This window comes from Phyllobates terribilis, unplaced genomic scaffold, assembly GCF_046119375.1.
Source record: "Phyllobates terribilis strain yellow unplaced genomic scaffold, ASM4611937v1 Scaffold_12__6_contigs__length_324123572, whole genome shotgun sequence".
Taxonomy (NCBI): domain Eukaryota; kingdom Metazoa; phylum Chordata; class Amphibia; order Anura; family Dendrobatidae; genus Phyllobates; species Phyllobates terribilis.
The window spans coordinates 223412812-223418811 of NW_027362772.1; positions in this window are offsets into that span (position 1 = coordinate 223412812).

A 6000-nucleotide genomic window follows, 5' to 3' on the forward strand; every position below is an offset into this window, starting at 1 on the left:
CACTGACATTTGCCCTATCTGAAAGTCTGATAAACGCCGGAAAAATGACTTAGTCCAAAAGAAAAATTTTTTCAATTTTACCCCCGTGGGATATATATTCTACTCAAACACATTGGGAGCTCTCCTGGGGTACCCTCACACATATTATTCCCTCATTTAGTGGATATTTTCACAAAAAAGTGAAATTTTCAAAAAGCCAGAAAATTGGCTGAAAACGACTACATATCAAGGACTCATTGGGCGAAACGCTCTGGAACTGAAATCGGAACGCTCACTGACATTTGCCCTATCTGAAAGTCTGATAAACGCCGGAAAAATGACTAAGTCCAAAAGAAAAATTATTTCAACTTATTTCAATTTTACCCCCGTGGGATATATATTCTACCCACACATATTGGGAACTCTCCTGGGGTACCCTCACACATATTATTCCCTCATTTAGTGGATATTTTCACAAAAAAGTGAAATTTTCAAAAATCCAGGAAATTGGCTGAAAACGACTAAATATCAAGGACTCATTGGGCGAATCGCTCTGGAACGGAAATCGGAATGCTCACTGACATTTGCCCTATCTGAAAGTCTGATAAACGCCGGAAAAATGACTTAGTCCAAAACAAACATTTTTTCAACTTTTTTCAATTTTACCCCCGTGGGATATATATTCTACCCACACACATTTGGAACTCTCCTGGGGTACCCTCACACATATTATTCTCTCATTTAGTGGATATTTTCACAAAAAAGTGATATTTTCGAAAATCCAGAAAATTGGCTGAAAACGACTAAATATCAAGGACTCATTGGGCGAATCGCTCTGGAACTGAAATCGGAACGCTCACTGACATTTGCCCTATCTGAAAGTCTGATAAACGCTGGAAAAATGACTTAGTCCAAAAGAAAAATTATTTCAACTTTTTTCAATTTTACCCCTGTGGGATATATATTCTACCCACACACATTGGGAACTCTCCTGGGGTACCCTCACACATATTATTCCCTCATTTAGTGGATATTTTCACAAAAAAGTGAAATTTTCAAAAATCAAGAAAATTGGCTGAAAAAGACTAAATATCAAGGACTCATTGGGCGAATCGCTCTGGAACTGAAATTGGAACGCTCACTGACATTTGCCCTATCTGAAAGTCTGATAAACGCCGGAAAAATGACTTAGTCCAAAAGAAAAATTTTTTCAACTTTTTTCAATTTTACCCCCGTGGGATATATATTCTACCCAAACACATTGGGAGCTCTCCTGGGGTACCCTCACACATATTATTCCCTCATTTAGTGGATATTTTCACAAAAAAGTGAAATTTTCAAAAATCCAGGAAATTGGCTGAAAACAACTAAATATCAAGGACTCATTGGGCGAATCGCTCTGGAATGGAAATCGGAATGCTCACTGACATTTGCCCTATCTGAAAGTCTGATGAACGGCGGAAAAATGACTAAGTCCAAAAAAAAATTTTTTTCGTCTTTTTTCAATTTTACCCCCGTGGGATATATATTCTATCCACACACATTTGGAACTCTCCTGGGGTACCCTCACACATATTATTCCCTCATTTAGTGGATATTTACACAAAAAAGTGAAATTTTCAAAAATCCAGAAAATTGGCTGAAAACGACTAAATATCAAGGACTCATTGGGCGAATCGCTCTGGAACTGAAATCGGAACGCTCACTGACATTTGCCCTATCTGAAAGTCTGATAAACGCCGGAAAAATGACTAAGTCCAAAAGAAAAATTATTTCAACTTTTTTCAATTTTACCCCTGTGGGATATATATTCTACCCACACACATTGGGAACTCTCCTGGGGTACCCTCACACATATTATTCCCTCATTTAGTGGATATTTTCACAAAAAAGTGAAATTTTCAAAAATCCAGAAAATTGGCTGAAAACGACTAAATATCAAGGACTCATTGGGCGAATCTCTCTGGAACTGAAATCGGAACGCTCACTGACATTTGCCCTATCTGAAAGTCTGATAAACGCCGGAAAAATGACTAAGTCCAAAAGAAAAATTATTTCAACTTTTTTCAATTTTACCCCCGTGGGATATATATTCTACCCACACACATTGGGAACTCTCCTGGGGTACCCTCACAAATATTATTCCCTCATTTAGTGGATATTTTCACAAAACAGTGAAATTTTCAAAAATTCAGAAAATTGGCTGAAAACGACTAAATATCAAGGACTCATTGGGCGAATCGCTCTGGAACTGAAATTGGAACGCTCACTGACATTTGCCCTATCTGAAAGTCTGATAAACGCCCGAAAAATGACTTAGTCCAAAAGAAAAATTTTTTCATCTTTTTCCAATTTTACCCCCGTGGGATATATATTCTACCCAAACACATTGGGAGCTCTCCTGGGGTACCCTCACACATATTATTCCCTCATTTAGTGGATATTTTCACAAAAAAGTGAAATTTTCAAAAATCCAGGAAATTGGCTGAAAACGAATAAATATCAAGGACTCATTGGGCGAATCGCTCTGGAACGGAAATCGGAATGCTCACTGACATTTGCCCTATCTGAAAGTCTGATAAACGCCGGAAAAATGACTAAGTCCAAAAAAAATTTTTTTTCGTCTTTTTTCAATTTTACCCCCGTGGGATATATATTCTACCCACAAACATTTGGAACTCTCCTGGGGTACCCTCACACATATTATTCCCTCATTTAGTGGATATTTTCACAAAAAAAGTGAAATTTTCAAAAATCCAGAAAATTGGCTGAAAACGACTAAATATCAAGGACTCATTGGGCGAATCTCTCTGGAACTGAAATCGGAACGCTCACTGACATTTGCCCTATCTGAAAGTCTCATAAACGCCGGAAAAATGACTAAGTCCAAAAGAAAAATTATTTCAACTTTTTTCAATTTTACCCCCGTGGGATATATATTCTACCCACACACATTGGGAACTCTCCTGGGGTACCCTCACAAATATTATTCCCTCATTTAGTGGATATTTTCACAAAACAGTGAAATTTTCAAAAATTCAGAAAATTGGCTGAAAACGACTAAATATCAAGGACTCATTGTGCGAATCGCTCTGGAACTGAAATTGGAACGCTCACTGACATTTGCCCTATCTGAAAGTCTGATAAACGCCCGAAAAATGACTTAGTCCAAAAGAAAAATTTTTTCAACTTTTTTCAATTTTACCCCCTGGGATATATATTCTACCCAAACACATTGGGAGCTCTCCTGGGGTACCCTCACACATATTATTCCCTCATTTAGTGGATATTTTCACAAAAAAGTGAAATTTTCAAAAAGCCAGAAAATTGGCTGAAAACGACTAAATATCAAGGACTAATTGGGCGAATCGCTCTGGAACGGAAATCGGAATGCTCACTGACATTTGCCCTATCTGAAAGTCTGATAAACGCCGAAAAAATGACTAAGTCCAAAAAAAAATTTTTTCAACTTTTTTCAATTTTACCCCTGTGGGATATATATTCTACCCACACACATTGGGAACTCTCCTGGGGTACCCTCACACATATTATTCCCTCATTTAGTGGATATTTTCACAAAAAAGTGAAATTTTCAAAAATTCAGAAAATTGGCTGAAAACGACTAAATATCAAGGACTCATTGGGCGAATCGCTCTGGAACTGAAATTGGAATGCTCACTGACATTTGCCCTATCTGAAAGTCTGATAAACGCCGGAAAAACGACAGTCCAAAAGAAACATTTTTTTAACTTTTTTCAATTTTACCCCCGTGGGATATATATTCTACCCAAACACATTGGGAGCTCTCCTGGGGTACCCTCACACATTTTATTCCCTCATTTAGTGGATATTTTCACAAAACAGTGAAATTTTCAAAAATCCAGAAAATTGGCTGAAAACGACTAAATATCAAGGACTCATTGGGCGAATCGCTCTGGAACTGAAATTCGAACGCTCACTGACATTTGCCCTATCTGAAAGTCTGATAAACGCCGGAAAAATGACTTAGTCCAAAAGAAAAATTTTTTCAATTTTACCCCCGTGGGATATATATTCTACCCAAACACATTGGGAGCTCTCCTGGGGTACCCTCACACATATTATTCCCTCATTTAGTGGATATTTTCACAAAAAAGTGAAATTTTCAAAAATTCAGAAAATTGGCTGAAAACGACTAAATATCAAGGACTCATTGGCGAAACGCTCTGGAACTGAAATCGGAACGCTCACTGACATTTGCCCTATCTGAAAGTCTGATAAACGCCGGAAAAATGACTAAGTCCAAAAGAAAAATTATTTCAACTTATTTCAATTTTACCCCCGTGGGATATATATTCTACCCACACATATTGGGAACTCTCCTGGGGTACCCTCACACATATTATTCCCTCATTTAGTGGATATTTTCACAAAAAAGTGAAATTTTCAAAAATTCAGAAAATTGGCTGAAAACGACTAAATATCAAGGACTCATTGGGCGAATCGCTCTGGAACTGAAATCGGAACGCTCACTGACATTTGCCCTATCTGAAAGTCTGATAAACGCCGGAAAAATGACTAAGTCCAAAAGAAAAATTATTTCAACTTTTTTCAATTTTACCCCCGTGGGATATATATTCTACCCAAACACATTGGGAACTCTCCTGGGGTATCCTCACACATATTATTCCCTCATTTAGTGGATATTTTCACAAAAAAGTGAAATTTTCAAAAAGCCAGAAAATTGGCTGAAAACGACTACATATCAAGGACTCATTGGGCGAAACGCTCTGGAACTGAAATCGGAACGCTCACTGACATTTGCCCTATCTGAAAGTCTGATAAACGCCGGAAAAATGACTAAGTCCAAAAGAAAAATTATTTCAACTTATTTCAATTTTACCCCCGTGGGATATATATTCTACCCACACATATTGGGAACTCTCCTGGGGTACCCTCACACATATTATTCCCTCATTTAGTGGATATTTTCACAAAAAAGTGAAATTTTCAAAAATTCAGAAAATTGGCTGAAAACGACTAAATATCAAGGACTCATTGGGCGAATCGCTCTGGAACTGAAATTGGAACGCTCACTGACATTTGCCCTATCTGAAAGTCTGATAAACGCCCGAAAAATGACTTAGTCCAAAAGAAAAATTTTTTCAACTTTTTCCAATTTTACCCCCGTGGGATATATATTCTACCCAAACACATTGGGAGCTCTCCTGGGGTACCCTCACACATATTATTCCCTCATTTAGTGGATATTTTCACAAAAAAGTGAAATTTTCAAAAATCCAGGAAATTGGCTGAAAACGAATAAATATCAAGGACTCATTGGGCGAATCGCTCTGGAACGGAAATCGGAATGCTCACTGACATTTGCCCTATCTGAAAGTCTGATAAACGCCGGAAAAATGACTAAGTCCAAAAAAAATTTTTTTTCGTCTTTTTTCAATTTTACCCCCGTGGGATATATATTCTACCCACAAACATTTGGAACTCTCCTGGGGTACCCTCACACATATTATTCCCTCATTTAGTGGATATTTTCACAAAAAAAGTGAAATTTTCAAAAATCCAGAAAATTGGCTGAAAACGACTAAATATCAAGGACTCATTGGGCGAATCTCTCTGGAACTGAAATCGGAACGCTCACTGACATTTGCCCTATCTGAAAGTCTCATAAACGCCGGAAAAATGACTAAGTCCAAAAGAAAAATTATTTCAACTTTTTTCAATTTTACCCCCGTGGGATATATATTCTACCCACACACATTGGGAACTCTCCTGGGGTACCCTCACAAATATTATTCCCTCATTTAGTGGATATTTTCACAAAACAGTGAAATTTTCAAAAATTCAGAAAATTGGCTGAAAACGACTAAATATCAAGGACTCATTGTGCGAATCGCTCTGGAACTGAAATTGTAACGCTCACTGACATTTGCCCTATCTGAAAGTCTGATAAACGCCCGAAAAATGACTTAGTCCAAAAGAAAAATTTTTTCAACTTTTTTCAATTTTACCCCCGTGGGA